General features: G+C 43.4%; 1 protein-coding gene across 1 annotated transcript in view; it reads left to right on the top strand.

Annotated features, from left to right (window-relative positions):
- Window positions 1–26147, top strand: part of SCAF8 (SR-related CTD associated factor 8) — a 242353-nt gene that overhangs the window by 154775 nt on the left and 61431 nt on the right. Inside the window, exon 21 of the transcript XR_012085441.2 lies at window positions 23474–23710. The gene's annotated coding sequence lies outside the window, so the exon portion shown is untranslated. The remainder of the gene's footprint in view (window positions 1–23473; window positions 23711–26147) is intronic.

The following is a 26147-nucleotide window of genomic DNA, read 5'->3' as shown; positions in this document are numbered from 1 at the left end:
AATTTGAAACTGGTTTATCATGTCACCACTGGTGTAGTGGAGCTAGGATATGCAGGGTTGAAGCTCTGTAACTTACAACTTTGTACGTTGTCTGACCATGGATACTAAGATCTGTGCAGACCAAGAACAGCACAGACAAATCCAAAATAAGCAGCTGTATGGAGTACAGCATTGGCTCTGATCCATGTTATTTTCACACCTAACTTGGCTAAGCTCTCCCAGGTGAACATAAAGACTGTTCTGTTGCCGTATTTTTAGACCACAAGACTTCAAGCATAAAAAGTGCAAGTGTGACTGTGAGTCATTCCATACTCACTCTTACATATTTACGGATGTTTCTTTCCTGATATAAGCAAATGCTGCGGGCAAGACATCTTGTGATTAGTCTTCCCTTTGAAAATCAAACACCAGATGACTATGTAGATGGGTTCTTGGGCGGTGGGGGTTCAAGGCAAGCACAGAGCTGCTCTGTCTCTCCCAACTTATCAGAGGGAAACCTATCCAGTGCATAAAGCACTAGTTGATGTGGAGAGTGAGAAATGAATATAAAGAACATGGTGAGAGTCATGGAACCACGGAAGTGCAGAGCCAGAGTCAACCCCTGAGTCCATCCTATTTTGGATGCAGGAAAATTACGACTGAAGCCCCAGGCAGATGGGATTTAAAAACCTTCAGTGAAGAAGGGCCCACCACCTTTCATGGCAACCCATGTCACTGTCAAACATATTTTACTGTCACAAAGTTCTTTCTAATGTTTAGTGAAAACCCTCTTTTCTGTAATCTGAATCCATTACTCTCGTCTTATTCTCTGGAGCTGAGGAAAACAAGCTTGTTCCATCTTCCACGGGACAACCTTTCAAATATTTGAAGACTACTATCCTGTCATGGCTCTCAGTAACCCGAGGATCCTGTCCATATCCTTGAGTTGCACAGCCTGAAATGTATCCATGATCGCAGGACATACAGGAGCCAAAGTTACAATTCCAGAACCTGCATTGTCTACAGTGTCCAAACTGGAGTAAACCTAAAGAACTTTGTGTGCAACATACTACACAAAATCTCCACAGCAGGTCATCAGCTAGTCTGCATCCTGCCTTATGAGCAAGCACATAAAAGGCTAAACAGCTACATTGAATGGCTCTGTAAAGGTGCACTGGCAGCAAAGAAGAATAATTCATTCATTCTTCATTCATGTAAAAGGTAAAGGTAAAAGTTCCCCTTGACAATTTGTCCAGTCGTGTCCAACTCTAGGGGATGGTGCTCATCTCTGTTTCCAAGCCATAGAGCTAACGTTTGTCCGCAGACAATCCTCCATGATCACGTGGCCAGCGTGACTAGACATGGAACACCGTTTACCTTCCCATTGAGGTAGTACCTATTTATCTACTCGCATATTTGCATTTTGCATGCTTTCAAACCATTAGGTTGGCGGGACAAGCGACAGGGGCTCACTCCATCGCATGACCCTGCAGCACAGAGGCTTCAGCGGTTTAACCCACAGCGTAAAATACAACAAATTATTAAAATACAGTAGGACCCTCATATCCATGGGATCAATATCACTTATAACTACAGTTTGCTGCAGCCCTATATACAACATACAGGAGCACCACCCTTGTGACATTTGTCATGTTCCTTTGTGGCCTTTATCCTGCCCTCTTGTATGTTGTATATATGTTTCCCTCATATCCATGGTTTCCGACATCCATGGTAGATCATGGAACTGATCCCTCGTGAATACTATACAGGTGTCCTACTGTATTCTAGAATAATAAAAGACAACATGTGTCTCTATGATTGTCAGAAATATAGCTTCAAGATCATGACACATAAATATCTGAAATTTACTATGCAAACTATGGGGTTGGAGGGGGGTTCTCAAGAAATTATTTGGTTGTAATTTCTTAAAAGCACCTCAACTCTTCTTGAATAATTTAAATCTGTCACGATATTTGAAGCCTGAAGTGCCATCTTCTGTCACTAGGAGATAGACATCACTCAGACTTCTACGACTAGATGGCAGACTTCCCGAATCAGTGCACAGGTTTTCAGTCCCTTTATGCCAGCGTACAGACGTAACAGTAGAGTTGCAATTGTTACAGGAGATACTAGAACCTAAGTGTTCTGAATAAAATAAATTTTTAGTTAAATAGTGTAGGGAACTTCTCTGAATCCTGCCTTTTAAAACCATGCTATAAAGTACACCCCTCACACACACAAACCATAAAAAGCTACCCATTTTTATCAATTCTTATGACAGTTGCAATTTAGAAATGACCTTGTAAGTTCAACCTGCCTCCCAGACAATGCCTGTATTTATTTATAAAAATGATATTGCTTCCTCCTCATAAGTGCCTAGTTTGTTATGAAACTATATTAAAACATCACCCCCTCAGATTTCATGAAAAATACGCTTGTTTTAAACTCATTCAAGGAACTGTCATGGCTAAGCTGAAGTTATTGGGCAAGATCCAGAGATTCACATTTTCTCCCTTTGAATGCCTCACAATAAATCTCCACTCCCTATGAGCAGATGGTAAGGCTGTGACCCAACAGGAGAATGAAGCTCTTCTTGACAAGCTGTTTCTGACAGCAGTACTTTGAGGACTGGGTTCTTTGCTTGATGTGTCTGAATCTGAAATCCTAGAGGAAATAAAACTGATCCACACACACACACACAAAGTTATATTTTTATCCTTTTTCTTTCCTAGTAGCACAACACAAATTTATTATACTGTACTGGGAAGTTCAGAACAAAAGAACAAGCATCTTGTATGGTAGGGAGAATTTATTAAATATGTGATTTGTTTTTATTGTTGCTTTTCTGCTTCCTAGAGCTCCCAAAGTAGTTTAGAACAGATTGACCAGAATGATGCAGGGGTTGGGGTGGGCAGAGATCGTGGGATTTGGAATCTGTAGAAAGGTCTAGAACCCAGTGAAGAGTGCCCTTTTGCTTTAGTTGTTCTTCTGGGTGGGATTAGTATGTGCTGCTGAGCTCCTGGTGCTCTTCAGCTTGTTGTGTTGCTTGTCGATGCTTCCACCTTGGATTCTTTCCCTTTTGGCCCTTTTTAATTGATTTGGAGGGTGATTCCCTCCACCTTCCTTTGATCTTTTTTTCCCTGACTGCTGTTACCTACTGGATTTGAGAAGAGATGAAGTGGTGTGGGGAGAGAATTCTCCATATTCTAGTACTTTTAGTTTGCAGGAGCTGATTCCCCTCCCCCGCTTTATTTGCTTGCTTGCTTTTCTTGGTTTTGGGGAGAAGACTCTGTGCTGTTTTGTTTTGTTTTTTTTTTTACATTTTGCTTCTATGTGTGGATGTGTGGGTAGACACTTGCCCTATTGGACTAATTTTCTGCAGTAAAGTCCTATATTATTGTATGATACCAACGCAGGTTTAAAAAGCCTGTGTTTTTTGTGGAATGTAGTTCAATACTTAGCATTTGTTAGAAGTCACATTGAGGGTGAATTACAACCCAAGTTTGTCTCAGTTCGAAAAGGCATTCATTCCCATAATCTGAGCTAAATTCAGGATGATGTGCGCACCCAGCTATTCCTTCTAATTTTGTCTTGCTCTCTCACTTAAGTCCTCCAAGCCTACCTGGGGTTAAATCTAGCTCAGAACAGTGCTAATGAAACAGCTATTGACAATGTTAAAATAACACAGAATATTAATACCATGTGGATGCCTGGAAGGAATCACATTTTAACATAGCTTCTGCTATTGTCTTAGTGTGGAACAATGATTTGTGACACATACTGTTTAAATCATAAGCCATCTGGGTTCAACTCTAAAGCTTCTCTGTTACTGAAAAACCAATTTGGTTACCTTGCAGCCCATTACTTCCATGGAAATGAACATTTAATATACCCACATTGTCAATGAGGTGGCCTTTGCTAACAGTATCTTTCTACACATGTTTGCTTGGAATTAAGCCCTACTAACGTCCGTGCAACCAGTCCTCAGATATGTGGGCATAATTTTGTAGACTAAATTTAGCAGTTGGGTGATTGGCAGTGCTGTACACTCACAGCAACAACATTTTCTTCTCATACATAATCCAGAAGAAAATATTGCAGTGGCACCCATATTGCACCTTGCATTGTTACTATTTTCTGTCTCAATAACACTACAGTACCTTTGACACTTATGTCAAGTGAAGTTTTCCATAACTTTTGTATTTTCTATGCCAAGAAAATATTCAGCTGCTGAACTTCTCCTGGTCAATGTTTGAAGGATGCAGCGTCCAGACAATGCCCATCCAAGCCATTTTGTTTTGTGCAGCAAAGGACCTCAAAGTACCTTTCTTCAGCTCATTTGCAGAAGCTTATCTATACCTGGAGAAGGAGACTAGTTTTGGAAATTGTTGCATGGCATACACAACTCTGTTCTCTAACAAATAGAAATTCATGAATATTCATAAGGAAGTCAATTAGCGGCCAATGCTGCCCCCATAGTAGATGTCTAATTGTAGAGTTGCCCTGGATCTAGAGCTGAACAGAGCTGATATCCTTAATTGCTCCCTTAACTTTCATATAATGTTAACTAAAACTCCTTCATTTCTTTTAAAGGCGGCTTATAATAATTTTTAATAAGGATGTGCATTGTCTGGGGACAAAAATTAGAAAAATGGACTGAGTCAGTGATGTCTGCAAAATACTGGAGCAACTATGGGGAGAAGAAAGAGCTGTTGGTCACCCAAGGGGCGAAGCAACACCACCATGGATCCTTTCTGTTCAATCTGGCATTCGTGGGGTCAAAATTGTTTTCAGTACCCGGCAATACGAACTGAAGAAATGAACATGGAAAAGACTGACCTGCTGGTACCGTAGGAGAGAGTGAGTTACAGCTGAATCCACCAAGGAAGCTCAAGAACATCCTTAGGTAGTGCATGGTGAGCTCAGTCTGAGCCCTCCTAGTGCCTCAGTGGTTGCACCAGGAGAGCTCAGACTGAGGTTTCCAACTACACATTATGTATTTCCTTGGAGCCACTTTGCCATCTATTTATAAATGAAAGGAAGTAGCAATTTCACCGCCACCTGGTCTTTGTGCAATTGTTACAAGGATGATTGTGGGCAGAAGTAAAATTTTCCTGTCTATCACATCCATGAAACGGCGAGTGTTGTATAGCCCCTCCACCCACCCCTTTCCCAGGTTATAGCTGTTAGCATTTTCCCCATTGACAGAGCTGAGGTTTTTCTCTAACACTTTCACAAACCCAGATAAGTCCGAGAATGTCACCAGAATGGCTTATCTTTGCATTGTTGTTGATGTTGTTGCTGCTGCTGCTCTTGCTGCTGCTGTTGTTGTCTTGGCTTGCATATTGCCCCATAGTGCTATAAAACACTCTCTGGGTGGTTTACAACACGCTTATGCAAACAACAGTTTGCCCCCCCCCCCCCCCCCGTGAGCTGAGTACTGATATAACTACCCTTGCAAGGATGGAAGGCTGAATCATCCTTGAACTGGCTACCTGAATCTGTGGGGACTGAATTCAGTTCATGAGCAGTGGCTTGGCTGCAGGGTTCCACTGTACATTTATTGTGCAGATTTTAACTGTTTTTAGATTTATTGATTTTATGGTTTTTATGTTCTTGCTTTATTTGCTTTAATGGTTTAGGTATATGTAAATAATACATGTATGAGAGAAATATAAACATATAATTCAATTTTTATCACCATACCAAATGTGGGGAAAAGTAGAATAAAAGCAAGCAAATATACATAGTCACACACATAGTTTCTATAACAACTTGGATTGGCTATCTTTTAAATCATCATATTTACAAGAGATAAATTTACTTTATTCACTCTTCTCTCTTTCTGACTACTTATTTTGCTTCAGGGAGTTCATGGATTTCCTAAATGTCACAGTCTCAGCCATTCAGACTGCCAGGGAAAATGTGCAGACTTCAGCAGACCAAAGCTTTCTTCTGTGATTCAAGAAAATCCAACATATTCCTAGACATTATCTTGGAACCAATATGTTGACAAGTAGCAATATAACGGCATCAGAAAGTTGCAAATATATTGCTACCCAGCTAAAAAGGTGGAGCTGAGCTAGGTAATTTTAGAACCTAGACAGTGACCTGATTTGGAGTGGACTTTAGATCGTTATGTACATTCCTTCATTGTACATTCCCAACATGATAAATGTCTTGTTTCTGCTACCTACCTGGGGCAAATCTAGGCAGAGGTCATCAAGCCTTTGAAAGGCCACAGTGAAAGCCCGTGTTTGGATTACTGGTAAACAAACACAGGGTAGGAAAAGTGATTGCTTGGGGAAAGAACCATCTACCTGGAAGTAGCCTTGCTGAAGAGGCACTGCCTGATTAAGCAGAATTCTTCTCCATGAACCCCGGATTGGTGCTTTCTTTATATAAAAGGCTCACACAGACCTGTTGTGGAAGGCTTAGAAGGAACTATGTCACAAGACAGAGAGCAGGCCAAGAGTTGTGGTATCAGTGGAGAATTAGGCCAATTCAGAAATTCAGGGCCCTGAGGAGGAGCTGAGGTTAACACAGTGAAGCAGTGCAAAGACAGGTGTGGTCTAACAGTAGAATGGATAGGAAAAGTTGAGATCAAATACATGGAACAGTCCAAAGGCAGGCATACTACCTGTTTGAGCAAAATATTATCTGGGATCCTTCAAAGTCTCACAATCAGGGAAGAAAAGAGTTGGGTTGTATACAGCTTGCTACACCTATGTGCTTTTGTTCCAGTAGCTAATGACTCTCTACCTGAAGCCTGTGTTATCTGTTCTTCCAGATGCCACCCAGACCCTATATACAGATGTGAAAGTTGGACAGTGAAAAAAGCTAACGAAGGAAGGGGGAAGTCTTATTTTCATACGCTGGTAGATTAATATATAATTTAAGCTCTCCTGCTCTCCTCCAATGTGTAACCTCTTAGAGCTGTGGGTTAGGAAAATATCTTGTTTAATGGAATGTTTATTCTACTGGAGCATCCTTGGCTACTAAATTCATACTAGAACTTATCAGCATTATTATGGTACATGACCCCCTCTTTTCCTTTTCCACCAAGCAATTTATGATTTATTTCAATCATAAATTGCTGAGTCATTGTGGGCTTGTTGTCATCATAGAGCTTTACAAATGAGGTAACTAGGAAGCACATCTTTTAGCTTTATAAATGCAGCCTCTTACTCCGGTTCCCCCAAACTAAGCTGTAGTGTATTTCAGTCACAGGTTTAGCTGCTATGCCTCTGAAATGTTTTTCATGTATATCAAACTTACATTTCCTAGAAAGCACATCAGCTTCATACTGATAATTGGTATTTTCAGCTCCCTAGGAATAAGTAACATTCTCTGGTGCTTTTAGAATGGGCGGACTGCTCTGTTCCTCAGATCTCTTTAATGCTGCTTTTGCAGAGACATGAAAAGTGAATTTGCTGGTTTTAAAAATGGCTGCTGCAACTGTTTCCATTCTTTTTTAAGGATGTACACATTGCCTATTACAACTTATTCCCACCCAGGCTGCCTTATCTTTCCTCTCTGTTTTAAGTTTTGGTCAACATACTGTACATTGCCTTGCCATCTGTATGGCTTTACAAAAGGCAAAGGCCTCTATTATTTCATTATTTCAGAAAGCCTTTTGCCTAGAATTCAAGGCATCAAATTCAAAGGTGTTCTTTTTATCAGGAAGCACAACATTCCACCTCTTTATCCAAGGTTGTACCAAATGACTCAACAGTTTGTGCTCTTTGATAAAAGCAGAACCACTTATCTATTACTTTGCTCTTCTGGATAAAATTCCTCTCCTATATGGCCAGAATAGTGTCATGATTGTGATCGTGGTATTTTCAACATAGGTATAGGAAGTCTTCCTCAACAGCACAGAAAAATTACTGGGTCTTCCTCAAGGAAAGTACTGTATAAAGATTGATGATCCCCTTAGTTGTTAGGAGTAAACTTTGCTACACTATTTCTTTCTCCTTCTGCAGCTTTGTAGCTAAATAAAAGCAAGCAAGCCTTCTGCCCATTTGTGCCTTAATCCTGCAGGATTTTTAAAGCTGCATGCTTTTGGTGCTACTTTCTTTGTTTTGTTAGACATTAGTGGTTTAAAACTTTAATTCTTCGACCATGCAATAGAAAGGTTGCAGGATGCACCAGAGAGGATGGCAGAAGAGAACTTCATTGAGCAGAGCAGGAAGGAAGTCCTGAAGCCATCCAGATATAATTAAATTCAGCACCACCTCATGACTAAACAATTGCACTATTATCTAGACTGGGCCATGGACAGCAAGCTTAAATGACCCAGGGTTTGGAATCAAGAACCCTGCAACAAGTCTGTATTTAGGGAAAAAAAACAGCATGTCAGAACCAAATAATAAGCTAGGAGGTTAGGCTGAGAAGCTTGCCAGAAGACCAAACCAGAAGACAAGGTCAATGAAAAACCCAGAAGTTAGGACTAATCACTAATACATGAATACCACCTAGTTTTGGAAGTGCTTGCTCAAACTTCTAGTAGAACAGAACATTCCCTTATACCCTTTCCTGTCAAGGAGAATCCAGTGACCAGCCAGAGGGGACAAAGCCAATTCAGGACCTGGCAGAAGGAGCTACCATGTGCAGTCTAGTGGCTTACCACATAGGCATTTGCGCAGTGACCCACAAGGTTTTGACAACTATCCACACATCTTGTAAAGTAAGAGAACAACAACAACAAAATAATAATAATAATAATAACAACTAGGGTTAGTTGTTGCCTTGTTAGCTAAATAATAATACTTTTCTAAGAATATGGAATGCCAGTTTAGTGGTAATTTAAATCGCATACACAGAGCACAGTGAAAAAAGAAAGAATGTTGGCCAGAATGACAGCCAGAGATTTTTTTTTTAATATAAAATCTCAACTGAAATTGAATCAGTTAGTGGTTATATTGAAGACCAAGATATTCCAGTGGAGAGACAGGCTTGCCCTCAACACAACACAGTGGCGGGAGTGGTTTAGTGGAGTATGAAAACATACATTAGCAATTATGTCATTGAGAGAGGAAAGGCACATTAATCTAATACAGCCCTGGGTTTGCTGTTTTCTTCTACACTTCAGTACAAAAAACAGGATCTCTATTTTGTTACTTCCAGACATTCTGATTTTTCTTACCTAGGATTAACAAATATTAGTCCAGCTGACTATCTGCAACTTGATTGTTCTTCTCGGTTTATCTAACACTGAGTTGAATATAGCTGCTATTATCTTGAGCTGTGCCAGCTAGAAGCTGGACAAATGAAGATCAATACTAGGGAGTTCATCAGAGAAGTTAAAACGACATGGGAAACTGTGCCTCTCTTCTTTAAATTCTGTTCTTCGTGGAAGCTTGCTTTGTACATTTGCTTTCCACAGAAGGCCTTATGTATGCACGTAAGACAGACAGAAACTGAACATGACTGGAATGGAGTGAGCAAGCAAGCTGTTTTCAGATCCATGCCACAAGCTGTGCAGACCTTATTCAAACAAAAAGAGCTCTTTTTCATGTCTTCAGTCCCTTGGGTAGTTGGATGCCTTCTTTCTAATGGAATCTTTGACCCTAAGCACGACATTTTAATGCTGGGATCACATATGAGTATGGGGGACAAATATGTCCTCCATAATATGCAAACATCCCAGTTACCAGCACATATATTGGGTAGGTGCTGCTGACTTTCATTTTTCTTCCCATATATATTTTTCATTAAAATTGCACCAAAGCAGCAGCCATGCTGCCTGAGGAATTCTGGGAGTTATAGTCCAAAAAAACTAATTTCGGCATGCATTAATTAGGTAAAGGTAAAGGTTCCCCTTGACATTTTCAGTCCAGTCATGTCTGACTTTAGGGAGTGGTGCTCATCCCGTTTCCAAGCTGTAGAGCAATCGCTTGTCTGAAGAAAGTTTCCGTTGCCACGTGGCCAGCGTGACTAGGGAACGCCGTTTTACCTTTCCATCGAGGTGGTACCTATTTATCTACTCGCATTTGCATGCTTTTGAACTGCTAGGTTGGCGAGGAGCTGGGACAAAGCAATGGGAGCTCACTCCATCGCGTGGATTCGATCTTACAACTGCTGGTCTTCTGACCCTGCAGCACAGGCTTCTGCGATTTAGCCCACAGTGCCACCACGTCCCTTATGCATTAATTAATTGATGTATTAATGGATGGTGTTATAAATTGTTTCTGTGCCCCCACATATATGAATGCAAATACCCATGCACACATACACACACAGTGGGAGGAGCATTTCAATTCTCAATTACCTTTAATGAAGAAATTTCGCTGATGTCTGAAAGGAGTGGTGAGAAGCAGGGCAGTACTCTGGAAAGGCATAAGCCCCTTGGGAAACTCTTACTAGCTATACCACCTCTAGTCCATAAACCTCCAGTGTGAACAAAAGCCCCAATAAACTCTGCACTGTTTCAGCACTAAGAAACAGAAGGGGATGTAGGAAGGTAGCATACAGAACCAGTTCGCACGGCGGAGAAATGGAACTGAGGAGGGGGTGGGAGGAGCATGCGCAATATGAGTGTCCTACAACTTTGTTTCTTTTTATTAAGCTCTAGAACGTTCCGAGAGGATCATCGCTGGCGCTGATTAACCCTTTATGTGTGAATTCACAGAATGACCACTTGAAGAACCATGGTTACAGGTAAGTAACCCGTCTTTTCTTCGTCGTGGTCTTCTGTGAATGCACACGAAAGGGTTAAATCAGCGCCAGCGATGATCCTTTCGGAATGTTCTAGAGCTAAAAGAAACAAAGTTGTAGATTAGGTATACTGAGCATGCTCCTCCCACCCAGCCTTAGTTCCATTTCTCCTCCGTGCGAAGTGGTTCCTTTCGGCTAGAGCTCCTGCTTTATTATCTGATTTTGGACTAAATTCGGTTTTTTCTGACTTGGACTGCCTAGACCACTCTTAAATCCCCTATCCTGACGCGGACTGGCTTTTTGGACTTTGCAACTGAATTCTCCCTTGTTCTGGCGAAACGGAGTTTTTTCCCGCCTAAATCAACGGTCTCTCGGACAGGCGGATTTTTCCCTTTTTGCGGCTTATGTCCCCGTCCGGTCCGTTCAGCCGCTGCGTGAACTGCGATCGGAAGCTACCCTTTCAGGACAGGCACGATAAGTGCCTTTTTTGCCTGGGGGAGGCACATTCCCCGCAAGATTGTAGGCACTGTAGGGCCTTCACAAAACCTGCCCTGCGTGCGCGCCAGCAGCGTTTGAAATATCATCTTTGGAACGCGACGCTGGCTGCTTCGAAACCTTCATCTATGGAGCTTCCTGCTTCTGCAGCTATCCCCTCCTCCTCCTCTAGCCTTGTTCAGCCACCTTGTCCCAAGGCTCAGAGCAAAATTGGAGACAAACCTAAGAAAGCTTCAAAAAAGTCGTCTGCGGCAAAAGCTCCACCGGCGAAACCTGCAAAACAACAAAAGAAAAAGCCGGTCAAGGACGTCGGGGCAACAGAGCAGCTACTTTCTGCTTCTGCCTCCCTCCCGTCTCCTATCCTGGAGGAGTTCCCACGAGATGGAGAGTCCCTGTCGGAGGTACCGCTTTCGCTACCTCCTAGACAGGCTGAGCCATTGATTATTCCTCGGGTTCTATCCCCGACGCCTAACCAGCTTGCCAGTGCCACCGCAAGCTTGGTGTCTCCGCCTCACAGCCCTGTGTCTACCGGGCAGGCGTCTTTGGCTCATTCCTCCTCATCGGCGTCGAGACATTCTTCGCCTCCGAGGAAACGTCCGTGCAAGACGAAGCACATTTCGAAACGCCGACATCGATCGCTCGACCAGCGTTCTCGGCACCGTCACAGGTCTCTTTCGGTGGACTCCTCATCGTCGTATTCGCCCCCGAGGAAACATCGACGCCGACACCGGAGGCGTTACACCACTACCTCGTCCTCGACATCGCAGGAGAGACATCGACGCCGAAGGAAGGAGAGATACATTTATGCTTCATCTTCCTCTTCACCTCCGCGTCGTCGTCGACGTCGACATGATGTCGACGTCGAACCTACACTACCATCCGGTGGGCAACCGAAAGATGCTTCTGCACCTGTTTCTTCTGCACCTTCGTCCGCGATAATCCCGCAACAACCTGCTAGGGAGCCGACGCGGCCCCACAGGGCACCACGCAAAGGAAGACATTCACCCTCCTCTCAGGACGATTCTTCTTTTTCGGACAGTTGTTCTGAATCAGAAGGCGAACCCCAACCTCAGGATGATCAAGGGGATTTGCCAATGGGTGAAATTGTGGGCTCACATGCCTCATCGCCATCGGAGGATTTTTCCTCGTATTCCCAAATGCTCACCAGGCTGGCGAAGGTTCTTAAGCTTCAAGTTGATGCACCAACTATAGCTGAGGAGGACCTGATATTTGGAGACATTAACAGTGAGAGGTCTCCTCCACCTACTTTGTCTTACCTTTCTGCGTTGGCTACTATGATTAAGGAGTTCTGGGAGCAACCGTCGAATACTCCTTCTTTATCTCGTCGTACTGAAAATCTTTATCGAATATCTGGAGAAGATACCAGATTTCTTCTTAAGCACCCGATCCCCAATTCGTTAATAGTGGAAACTAGTTGTACTAGACCAACGGGAAGGTCACACGTCACTCCCACGAACAAGGAGGGAAAGAAACTTGAGGTGCTGGGTAGAAAAATTTATTCCCTAATCTCTTTTATTTTGAGAGTTGCCAACTATCAGACTGCTCTAGGCGCATATCAGAAGCAGCTGTGGCTTAAAATCCTACCAGGCTTGCAGATGATACCTGAGGACGCTAAACAGGACTTTCTTAATACGTACGAAGAGGCTCAAACGGTTTCCAAGCATCTTCGTATAGCCACAAAACATTCTGTTGAAGCTTCGGCTAGGATCCTCATGTCTGCTGTTACTCTGCGGCGACATGCTTGGCTTAGAGAGGCCAACATACTGGATGATGTCAAGGCAAAGGTGGAGAATCTCCCTTTCGACGCTTCTGGCCTTTTTAACGAAAAGACCGATTTGTACCTCGAAGAGTTACACAAGGCGAAGAAGACTGCTAAATCGTACTATATACAACCACAGCCTAGGTACACGAGATACCACTGGAAAAAACCCTACAATCAGTATTCCCAAGGTTCTCAATACAAACAGTTTAAGCCACACTCTCAAGCAAGGTCTTCCAACCCTGCTTCATCTTCAAATACTTACCGTCCTCAGCATTCCCAGCGCCGTCAAGGTTTCAAGCCGCCTGCCAAAAAAGCAAAACAGTATCTTTGACCCAGTCGCCTTCGTTTCAACGCAACACACTACAAGACTTTCTCCTTATTTCCAAAATTGGTCAATTATTACAAGAGACTCTTGGGTGCTAAACATCATCCAGTTCGGTTATCTTCTGGAGTTTACAAGATCACCTCCGCTGGGGCAGGTTCGTTCTACATCATCAGATCCTGTCCTAGAAGAAGAAGTTCTTTCTCTGTTAAAGAAAAATGCCATTCAAGTAGTTCCCAACATACACATAAAAGACGGCTTTTACTCAAGATATTTTGCCGTCCCCAAGAAAGACGAAGGCGTCAGACCAATTTTGGACTTAAGACTCCTAAATACTTACCTCCAACCTCGACGATTCCGCATGGTCACATTGGAAACCATAATCCACCTGTTGAAGAAAGGAAATTGGTTTCTAGTCATAGACTTAAAGGATGCATATTTCCATATAACGATCCACCCTCACCATCGCAAATACCTCAGGTTTCTTTTTCACAATACCATTTACCAGTTTCTGGCCCTACCCTTCGGCTTAGCCACGGCTCCCAGAACCTTCACAAAATGTATGGCGCCGGTGGCCGCCTTCTTACGTCTCAACGGAATCCAAGTATTCCCGTACATCGACGACTGGTTAGTAGTCTCCACCTCCAAACGTCGCGCCCTAAAAGACAAAAAATATGTCCTTCATGTTCTGCACAGCCTAGGTCTAACAGTAAACATCAAAAAATCTCGGCTAGTTCCATCACAAGTCGTCGATTACATCGGGGCGAAGTTAGATGCCAGGACGGGCCGCATTTTTCTGCCACCAGAGCGTATACAAAAAATCTGTTGAGCGATACGAGAGTTTCGTCCAGGGGCATCAGTAACAGCGAAGCTTGCCCAACACCTTCTCGGTCTGATGGCCTCAACCACCCCAGGGTTGGCTCACGCCAGACTGAAACTCCGCTCCCTTCAAGCGTGGTTGCTCGCACAATTCAACCCAGAGACAGACCGTCAAACCAAGCGGCTCCCAGTCACCCGAGAGTTAGCTCGACAGCTCCAATGGTGGACCTTCACACCTCATTTGACAATAGGTCGCCCATTTCGATCCCTCCGGCTATCAGTACAGGTGACTACAGATGCCAGCACCACCGGTTGGGGTGCGCACTGTGGCCCCCACAGAATACATTCCCTGTGGACAGCGCAAGAGAAGGTACTGCACATCAACCACTTAGAAATTCTGGCGATTTTCAAAGCGTTCAAGGCCTTCCTACCTTTGGTGCAGGGTCGTGGAGTCCAGGTAGTCACGGACAACACCACGGCCCTGTACTATGTGAACAAACAAGGAGGAACACGTTCACAGTCGCTTCTTCTCATCACTGTAATGTTTTGGGAATGGTGTTATCACCATCACGTTTTTCCCGTGGCTGTACATATTGCCACAGAGGACAACACGATAGCAGACCGTCTCAGTCGCCGTATCACTCAGACACACGAGTGGCAACTAGACAGCAAGACCTTCCAACACATTTGCCAACGCTGGGGCACTCCAACCATAGATGTGTTTGCAACTTTACGCAACCGCAAGTGCCCTGCTTATGCATCCAGAGCGGGCAGAGGTGCGGGGTCAGCTGGAGATGCGTTCATGATCAATTGGGGCAGAGGTCTCATATACCTGTTTCCCCCCTTCCCACTCATTCAGAGGACGTTGATCAAGATCACAGACGAGGCAGCAGAAGCCATTCTAATAGCGCCCTTTTGGCCCCGTCAGCCGTGGTTTCACACGTTACTGTCCATGTCCAGGGAGGTTCTACGTCTTCCTCTCTTCCCGGAGCTCCTGACGCAACATGCCGGCAAGATGCTCCATCCCGACCTAGAATCGCTTCACCTCCACGCGTGGAGGATATCCCGCAAATCAAAGAGGTACTAGCAATGTCTAAGAAGCCATCCACCACGAGACTGTACTCTTATAAGTGGCAAAGTTTCTTGAAATTTACGGCTTCCAGAGGACTGGTTCCGTCTCCAACAACCTTATCTACCCTGCTCCAGTTTCTACGTTATCTCTTCGATTTTAACCTTTCCATCTCCACTTTGAAGGTATATGTTGCAGCGGTGGTTTCTTTTCAGCCTCATGGTTCTTCGGCATCGCGTCTTTTTTCACATCCAACACTAAAGGCGTTTTTGAAGGGATTGGCTAATCTCAGACCTCCAGTTCGTCCACCGGTTCCGCAGTGGTCTTTACAATTGGTCCTTCATGCACTTATGCGGCCTCCATTTGAGCCTATGGCTCAATGTGACCTGAAGCTATTAACCCTTAAGACCCTTTTTCTTGTAGCTATTACCTCCGCCCGACGTACCAGTGAATTGGGTGCGCTGAGGGTGGACCACCCTTTTTTGCAGTTTTTTCGAGAGAAGGTTATTCTCTATACTAATATCTCCTTTCTTCCCAAGGTGGTGTCTGATTTTCATTTGAACCAACCCCTTATTCTACCGACATTGTTCCCTGATCCTTCTAACGACACAGAGCGCATGCTTCATACATTGGACGTTCGAAGGGCGCTGGCCTTTTATGTTTTTAGATCCAAAGAATACCGGTTATCTAACAAGCTGTTTCTCTGTTACTTTGGTGTTAAGAAAGGGTTACCAGCGTCACCGTCAACCTTGTCGAGATGGATTGTTGCTACCATCTCACTAGCTTATGAACTCTTGCATAAAGACCCTCCGGAAGGACTTAGAGCACATTCTACCAGGGCGGTGGCCTCCTCTACAGCTCTTTTGCGTGGCATCGAGGTTCCAGATATTTGTAGAGCTGCCACGTGGTCCAATACTTCTACATTCATCCAACATTACAGGCTGGATGTCAGAGCTAAGAAGGAGGCATCCTTCGGGAGAGCGGTTTTAACATCAGTCCTTCAGTGACGTCCCTCCATCCGGTGAGTCAGCTTGCTAGTCACCCTTTCGTGTGCATTCACAGAAGACCACGACGAAGAAAGTTGGGTTACTTACCTGTAACCATGGTTCTTCGAGTGGTCATTCTGTGAATCCACACGATCCCACCCGGCCTCCCCTCTATCCGTCACTGAATATCTGTACTTTATTCTCAGCCTCTGTGGCTGTTTTAGGGTGGCGGATAAATGGAACTAAGGCTGGGTGGGAGGAGCATGCGCAGTATACCTAATCTACAACTTTGTTTCTTTTAGCTCTAGAACATTCCGAAAGGATCATCGCTGGCGCTGATTTAACCCTTTCGTGTGGATTCACAGAATGACCACTCGAAGAACCATGGTTACAGGTAAGTAACCCAACTTTCTATGCCTCGCCACCTTCATCTTCCTGAGATCTTGGTCATTCTATTTTAAACTGTGTTTTTAAGTGAGTGTTTTGTGTTTTAGATTAGTAATATTATAATAATAATGTATGTTTAATTGATTTTAATTGAATAATTTATTGTGCTTTTAACTTTACATACATTTCATTATTTCTGAGCTGCCTTGAATTCCTTTATTGGAGAAAGGTGAATAATATAAATTAAACTTTTTCCCCATTTTAAAAATTAAATTAAATTAAATTTAAAAAATAAAATAAAGCAGAACCCTCAGAGAAAGGTTCAGGGTGAGTTTGGAATCAATAAGAGAGCTAGCGTAGTGCAGTGGGTAGAGTGTTGGACTAGGACTCAGGACACCTGAGTTTTTGTGCCCACTTGGCCATCAAATCTCATGTGATGGGGATAGCAGTGGTAAAACCACTCCTAAATATATACCTTGAAAATCCTGGTTGCTGTAAGTCTGGGGTGACTTTATGGCATGTACAAACACACAAAGAAAGGGGCAGAATTAATCTGCAGAGAAGTAGTCAGTAATCTATAGTCAAGCAGATGCTGCTGAAGCGCAAATCCACTAGCTTAGGCAGCACAGCCAGCAAGGAAGGGTATTGAGCTCCAACAGCATCTGAAGGGCTACAGGGTACCCTGACAATGTTTTCATACTCACAGGAATATAGGAATCCAGCTTCTATCAGTATCAGTCCTTCTTGTGCAATATTATCTACATTGTTTTCCAGATTGGTGTACAGGTTGTAGTTCAAGTTCAAGCACATAGGTAGGAAGGCTGGAAAAGATGGAAAGAAAATTCAAGGGAGTTTATTTTAACATAATCTTTGAATTCCGAAGCAAAATTTGAAAGTACAGGCATTAATAAAACCAGTATAGATGCAGGCACTTCCCCTAAAAACTAGACACTGTTTTTTCAGAACACAGTCTTATGAGAAAGGAAGAGGGTGTAGCATCCCAAACATAGGATAATCCTTAGGGCAGAGGGCAGAGCAACACCATTTAGCAGAACTTAGTCTCACATTTTTACACTCCTGACAAGATCCTTGTGTTCTACATCTGTTGGTTTGAACATTGCTCAGCCAAGACGGATAAAATGTTTCCTCAAGGGTTTAAAAACAATGGGGTAGACAAAAATATTTATTGTTCGAACATGTTTTGAACCTTTTAAGTTATTATGGTCATTCATCACCAAACTCTACAATAAATATATATGCAAATACGTACTATAAAAGTTAAATAAGCCTCTACTGCTGATATTATGACCCACATATACTTAAAAGGTTTATGTACCATTCTTTCTTTCTTTGTTTTCTTTGAATATAATAAAACCACTCTGGTCAGCAATATTGCTATCCATCAAAAGTTACATTTTAAAGACAAAACTCCAACCTGCATAATACTCCAAGTAGATACAAGAGGCCTCAATTTCCAAAACAACCTGTAAAACTTTGGAACAATTTTTGTTTTATTTTCCTCCACACTCTTAATTGCCTGTTGTGCTCCCTCTCCCACACCATTTTGTGGGAGCTTCCCCTATCACCAGGTCTTCGGTTTGAAGGGCTACACCTGTTGAATGCCTACTTATCATGCACATCCCAAATCACAGGCACTCGGAAGTGGAGCCAGGCAGTGACAACATCACCGTTCACTTTATTGTAGATAAGTGAACGATGTACAGAGTGTGGCATGGTGTGAGCGGGAATCCCGTTTCTTTCGCCTGCCCTATGGTCGCACTGGCAAGGACTACAACAACTAGGATGTGACTTTTAAATTGCATTTAATTTTTTCCTCCCAGTTTTGCATGACAACTCTGAACGGAAGCAGCACAAATTCAAATACTCGCTGCATCTTATCAGTTGAATGCTATTTCACTTACTAAATACTAAACGACAGTGAGGGATTTGAATGCCATTGGAAGGACTGGGTAAGAGGATGAGGACAACGGCAGAGAAAAGTGAGGAATAAGAAAGGCTGTGTGAGACATTGACCCTCGAAACACGCCTTCCCAGGATAATTAAACGTGTCTGTGTCCACCAACAGTGGCAATTTCAAGGCCCGGGCACGGTAGATAGAAGTCGGCCTTAACCGGGACAACCCTCTCTTTGGTCACGCCCTGAAGGGAGCTGGAAAGGAGACACAAAGGAAAGAGCCAAGGGACCAAAGTTTATTCAGGAGAGGGCGAGACTCGGGCGGACCCTCCGCCTCCTCGCCTTCCTTCCCCGCGAGCCCTTCGGGAGGGCTGAGGCGGAGCGGAGGACTTCTCTGAGGGGGGGAGGAAGGAGGGAGAGGCGGAGGCGGTGCCGGCGGCGCTGCTGCTGCTCGCGTGCTGCTGCTGTTGTCCCAAGCGCCTCGGAGACGTCGAGGGAGCAGAGGCCAGCAGGAGGAGGAGGAGGAGGAGGAGGAGGCGCCGCCGCCTCTCTCTCTCTCTCTCTCTTTCTGTGCGTGTGTGTGTCGGGCCCGCGAGCCAGCGGTGGCCACTTTCCGAACAAACTCCAAAAGTCTTTCTCTGGGCAGCCGTGCGCGCGCTCGCTTGCTTGCTCGCTCCCTCGCGGGCGGGAGGGGCGGGAGGGGGAAGAGAGACGCGCGCGCTGCCGGGAGCCCGAGAGCAGCCGCAGCATCGCCCAGGCGGGCTTGCTCGGGAGTTTGCCTCGGTTTGTCGGGGATGAGAGCGCAGCCGGCGGAGGGGAAGAGCTGGAGGTGGTGCCTCAGGGCAGCGTAAAGGGCTCTCTTTCCTCTGCGCCCAAGGTAAGCGGATGGGGGGGGGGGGTGGGGAGGGCTGAGAGCTTGATCCCATACAGCTCCGTGCCTGAGCGACACGTGTAAGACAAAAGCAAAAGCCTTCCTCCTGGACCCTCTGGCGGGGGGGGGGGTGGAGGCTTCGAACGCTTATCCCGCGAAGGGCAGAAGCTGGGGCTGGCGGGGGAGGCGGCGCTCGCTAGGGCGTCCGCGGTGCTCCCGTCGAGGTGAGGCGGACAAACCGCGGCTCTGCTGCCCGGCTCTCCAACGCAACTTGAGCGCAAGGCGAGGGTTTGCCCCATTGACTCCCGTGTCTTTCTCGTGAAGAGAAAGGTTTTCTTCACCTAACGGGCGTTTGTCTGTCTGTGTGTATGTGTGTGTGTGTGTGTGAAGTCCGGAGTGCTGCGAGAAGCAGTGCTACAGCTTCTGTTTCCTCCGCGTTACTTCAAAGTAGACCGCCGGGGCAGCGGGCTTATAGAAAAGGGTTTCCTTGCGTCCAAGAGGCTTTTTCTTTTCAGGGGTTCCTTTGACACTAAATGGACGCCCGGCCTTTCTGTCTCTCTGTCTCTCTCATGGTCGGGTCGGGGTGCGCGTGGTGTCTGTCACCCAGAAGGGTCGCTTGGGCGCCTGTCTTTGCTTGCGCTGTGTACTTTTCCTGGAGTCCGCTAAGAGGAAGGGTTCCTCTTGTCATTGCAGGGCATTGCAGCCTTAAAGGCTTCAAGATTGGGTGGGTTAAGTGGTGGGCAGAAGATAGCCCTAGTCAGGGATGGCTTGCACACCACGCTCACACTAGCCCAGTTGGGGGCACCTGGTAGCCCGTGGGAGTGGTGGGGTGGGGTGGGCAGGACCTGGTGCTGTTGTTGGAAGAATCTGCAGTGGGGGAAGTTGTGCAAAGGCCAAGCCCTGGCACCCCTCTTCCTGGCATCTTCAAGATGGGTGCTGCGTTGAATCAGGAGGATGGGGGACCTAACTGTGCTCTGGATGCAGGCTTTAGGTACCCACCCTCTAACATGAAGGAGAAATCAAGTTTAAAGAAGTATAAATAGTCACTCAGGCTTTTGTTCTGATTGGTTTTAAGTGATTTTCAGCACAGCACTTGAAGTGGGAGTGGGTGGGGGACAGCTTGCAGTAATTCACAATACAAGGATACAAGGTTTGTGAATGTGGCTGTAGACCACATTAACCTGGTCGCACACTCTGAAACAACAATTACATTTCTGTAGTGACTTTAAATTAGAATTTAAATCGGAGAGGGACTCTCCTAAAAATGTGCCCGGTTAATTTCATTGCAGCCCTTGGTTAGAAAGTATCTTAGAGGATACTAAAAATAAGTGTGTTCGTTGTTATGAAAATGTTCCTGAACTTTTACTGCTGGGAAGTCCTGGATGACTAGGCTATACAAATAGAGATTCATGGGGAATCTAGTTTACGTTGGCATATAAATATTTTTCTTGTAGAGTTTAATAGTTCCCTTGTGTACTGGTCATTCTGGGGAGACACAGGAGAAGAAAGGAAACAGTTAAATGGTATCTAAGTTTGTTTATGGCTTTTCACTTAAACTAGGCTGGGACCACAATATGTAGTTATTTTCCCCAAGAGGACAGAATATGGTTTCAGAGGGGGAATGCTGCCCGTAATGTGTATGCTTATTCCACTTTTGACATTGGTAAGTAGTTTTGAGATCTGTTCAACAGTGGGGACAAAGGAAATGTGCATGGAGTGATTACAGTCTATACTATTCAAAGCAGTGCCTCTCTGGAACCACTTTCAACATCCTTAAAATCAGCCTGCAACTCATCTCTGATTTGGAGATTCGGCCTGCATATAATGTTATAGAACAATAGGGCTAGCAAAGTAAATGAGTTCAAGGAAAGCAGAGCTTAAAACCAGGCATATGGCAGATATAAGGACAGAGCTTCCGTACAGAAATGTAGCTTTTGGAAATCTCCATAGCTAGGTCAGCATTAAACGAAACTTTTTTCATATTTCGGTTATTGGTCTGAGAGTTTGGGTAGAAACTAAGTACCAGCTAGAGGATTTTGGTGACAAAAGAATGCTAAGGGAAAAAACAAGAATGGCCAAGTCACACTTGGTTCTTTAAATTCCTGAAGGTTGTACTGGGAATTAGACTTTATCTGAGGATGCAGAATCCTGTCCTAAACCCTGTGCATTTGGAAGTCTTGCTGAGCCAAGGGTCCCATGACCCCAGGCACTTGGTGCTTGCTGACACTTGTAATGATTGAAGCATCCGAATGTTGTGATAAGGCTATTATTCACAAATAAGATGTGGCTGCCACCTTCAATCTCTCTTCTCTTAGAAATTGTGTCTCCCTTCCCCCAGCTGCTGTGGCTGGTGACCTACTTATTAAAACGAAAGGCACCTGCTTCCCTTAATCCTGTTCTTGAACTTGGATTTGTGCATCTTCTGTGTATCCGTATCTTTGGAAATTATACACATGCACAGGTATAGCATGTTTTAGTGTGCTTTAAAAAAAAATGAAATCACACAGCCACTCTGCAGATCTGGATATTATCAACTTCACGTGTGAACACAGATATAAAATATAAAAATAATAGTCTGCCTGAATTTATTAGTTAGGATATAAGGATATATCTTTCTGCTGATGAGCTCTAGTTGCTTGGATCTCCTCTTCCTCATTCGTATTCCTACAACAACCTTGTGAGATAGATCACGCCAAGAGAGCCCAAGGTTGTCCGGTGGGTTTCATGGCTCGGTGAATCCGAGAACCTGAATCTCAGGAGTTCCAGAACTAGTACTGTATTGTAATCAGTGCATTACATTGGCTCTCAATTAGTTAATCTCAACTGATTTGCACAGATTATTGCAAGCTTTATTTCCTAGTCTCTCTCTCTCTCTCTCTCTTTCTCTATATAATATCTGGGCAAACATTTGAAATGCCAGACTAGTTTGTGAGGAGAGTTTTGAATTTAGCAATAACAATAAAAATTGTGACCTTTGGATGTGTGCATATAATTTTCCCTGGTCTTGAAAGGAAATGTGGAGAGAATCCATGGTTGGAAAGAGACTTCGCCCTGTCTTCATGCTGGTTACATTTGTTCTTCTCTCCAAAACAATGTCTGAAACCAAGCAAACTATTCATTAAAATTTATGATAATGTTTCCTACATTGTTTTCTACTAAAAAGGGTTTTATTTATTTATTTATATTAAACGAATGCATTAAAGACAGTTAAATGATGATGCCATGATGATCAAACAAAATTTTCAAGGGTTGAGATGCATCTGATACAGAATATTTCTATACAGAATATTTCTTTTGCTGAGGTTGTCCCTATCTTGTCACTCTATTCTTCTGACTCTTCTGTTCTTTTTGTTAAACCAAAAAAAAATCATACTCTTTTTAGACAGCTGTTTACAAGTGGTGTGTTAGCAAGAATATTTAGCTGCAAACTACGTATCCATTGCAAATAGATTTATTTGTTAGTGCACGATTACAAATACCTTTGTTGCAAGCGTCCCATTTTATACCCAGAATAATAATTAGGACAAACATATTCATACTCACTTGTGGCAAAAATAATAATGTCTTGTGTGTGGAAAGCTAGTTATAAATCTTGCAATACTTGTTGGATATTGAATAATTCTTCTGTACATGTTTTGTTACCAGGACTGTAATTAAGTGGCTCTGCCCCTCATTGTCAACATTTAGACGGCAACAAAGTCTAAAGGTGAATCCATTGATGAGTGTAAGGGAAATAAATGGCAACATTGACTTTCCTTTTTGTGAAAACATAAACTTTGTATTTTTGGGACACCACATTTTTCTCCTTGTTCTTCCTGGCTTACATCCGTTCCTCGTGGCACAATGGGTGGGGATGGCACCACTTGCCCTGGGCTTCAGAATGCCTAGTTACAGTTTTGGCTCTCATACTACATATCAAGTGAAATACTATTTTTTTAAAAAAGTTACAGAGTATCTGAATATTCCAATGGCCTTGACCTTTTGCAATACAGCTGCTGCTGCTGCTGTTACTAGTAGTAGTAGTTATAATTATTATTTGTCATTAGTATTAAAAGCACAAAGATAGATCTATTCTTCTGTGATCCTACAGTTTGTATTTGGAAGAATGGGAAGATGGAAGGGGAAGAATAGTGAGGAAAGACTATATAAATATATAATCAAATAAATGCATACCTATGTTTTATTTCAGGAGAAGATCTGAAGTGAGACAAAGGTTCTGTCCAAGAGAGTGGATGTGAAGTGGAGTTGGAAAGAAGAGAAACCACTATGTTCTGGGAGTGTGTTCCAGGCAACAGAGAATGACAAGTGATGTTAAGGGAGCTAGAAGCATTTGGAAGCTGAGATTGTTAGACCTGATAGAGCTAAAGTCACAGAAAATGAATATATGGACAGAGCTGGCATGAAAGGCCATGACGAGCCTTTAGAAGTAAGTGCAAAGAACTTGTGCAGGCTACAGGACAGGCTGGAAGGAAGCCAGGATTCAAAGAGGGCTGACTTTAAATACGGTCTGAATGATGAGAGAGGCAGCATTGTCAATCAAAATGAGAAGCACCCATGTAACAACAAAGGACTAGAGAAAGGGGGAGGTTGGTATTCAAGAGGGGAAATGATCAATTTATGAACCATAGTTTTCGCTAAGGGGGACCTATAGGAAAAGATGGATTTTTCCCAGAGCAGACAAGGGGAAGTGACATGTATTGGTGCATGGCTTGTGAATTTCTTATGCATTTTCCCTATAAAAAAGGAAAAATCAGGGAAAAAGTTACACTGTTCCCATGTACCTGGATCAATGTTGTAAAGTACATCCAGCAGAAAAAATGCAACTAGACAAGACAGAGCTACATCCCCACTCCTGGAATCTCATGAGGAAACAAACACTACAAATGTGTGTGTCTGTTTATACTTCTTGTTATATTCGTTTATTTTAGTTGTGTGAGCTGGCCAACTCACCTTGTTTGTGTATGGCTGGCATCAGATGCACTGAAATTTAGCTTTTGGTTGCATGAAAAATGTTTCCAGGAAGAACTCACATTTTGCATGTATAACAAGAGATTCATACTTCTGATCCCTGCTTGTTTCCTAGCATCATCTTTCTCTTGTGCTCCTGTCAGTTTAAGCGTATCGGAATAGCTTGTATTTCTGATTTGTTTAACTTAAAACCAATTCACTTGTTGCTAAAGTTGCCAGCTGGTCAGCAGCTTCCCATTCTCTGAAGTTTGAGGGTCAAGAACTGAGGAGGAGTGACCTTGTGATGGGTTCTTATATAAAAACTGCAGCATGGTAAGATGGAGTCCATAAGAAAGTCTCTGTGGATTTCCTGCACTACCTCCAAAACAAATATTGTGTGGCGGAGCAGACATACGAGTGCATCTGTGCTGTGCCAGGGAGCCCCAGCACCAGTGTGATGCGAGTAGGAGATGAGTGCCCAGGCATTCAAGGTGCCACACAGAATAATATGAAATTCCCTCCTCCACTCCCCAGAATCATTCACCATTAGATTTATCTCCTTACCTGGAGTTCCACAGAAACAACTGGTTTTTCAGAGTTCAGCTACTCCTGTTAGATCTGGCAACCCCTACATGTTATGCCCATGTAATGGTACTCTGATATAGTGCAGTAAGAACAACATTCACTAGTGATTCCTTTGCCACATCATTAAAGTCGAGTACATATCTCTTGGGAGGAAGTATGAAGAGTTGTGAAAATGTCCTTGGTGACTGTAGCAGTGTTGGCATAGGTAATTACAAATGGTTGACCATGGAGGAGGGCTGTAGTGTACATAAGAGATCTAATGGCCTCGAGGCAGACTGGGTTAGGTTTGAACAGGTTTATAGTATTTTCTCTGCTTTACTCTTCGTCTTCTGCCTATCTTGTATTACATTGGGCCAATTTTCTAGCTGATTCACAAATGCATACGCCCAGATGAACACCAGTGACTACCCCAAATGTCTGGGCTAATGGTGGACTATCTGCGTAGAGATCTATAGAATTGAATTGAACAGTTATATCACAATGTTAAACTTGTTTAGTCTCCAGTAGAAATGTAAGTTCACCTTTATTCTTTGCAGCTAAGAAGAGCTAGCTAATCATTTCACTTGCATGCATTGTCTGCTTAAAAGGAAATCCCTACTTTACAAAGAGAGGGAGAATGGCCAATGAAGGGAACATATTCTTCTAATTAAGCCAGTCAGTTTGTATCATTAGGACATCAAACATATATGCTTCTCTTAGAGAGCAACAAAACAGACTCACTGGAATTATAGATACTGTATTGTGCAATCACCACTATTGAAAACAGAAAAGAATGGCCTATAATACCAGATGGTTGTTACAAAAGGAAATTGTTGCACATTTGCTGCCACAGATTCCGAATTGCTATGTTTGTTGGAAACATGACAATATAAAACTTTGATCTTCTTCCACTTGTAGCATAATATACTTGTATCTGCATGAACTATGCTGAAGAGCTTTATTTATGTAACCTGTCATCTGCTTTCCAGAATAAATAGAATGGCTATTTTCTTTGTGATGGTTAGTTTTCCAGGTTTCTTTTCTTGTCTTGCCTCTATACCTCTAAACATCGACATTTTTCAAATGATGTTTGCCACAGTAGTATGACTGAACAAAATAGCTCCATGCTTTGTTGTTGTTATGTACCATCACGTTGCTTCTGACATTATGACTGAAGATGGCCCTGTGAATGAATGATCTCCAAAATGTCCTGTCCTCAACAGCCCTGTTCAGCTCTTTAAAAAAAGCCTTTGACTTCTTTGATAGAATCAATACATCTCTCATTTGGTTTTCCTCTTTTCCTACTGCCTTCAACTTTTCCTAGCATTATTGCAATATTTAAATGCTCCATT

Source organism: Pogona vitticeps, chromosome 1 (assembly GCF_051106095.1).
Source record: "Pogona vitticeps strain Pit_001003342236 chromosome 1, PviZW2.1, whole genome shotgun sequence".
NCBI classification, from domain to species: Eukaryota; Metazoa; Chordata; class Lepidosauria; order Squamata; family Agamidae; genus Pogona; species Pogona vitticeps.
Note: the sequence above shows the minus strand (reverse complement) of the source record. Positions and strands in the feature narration are given on the sequence as shown.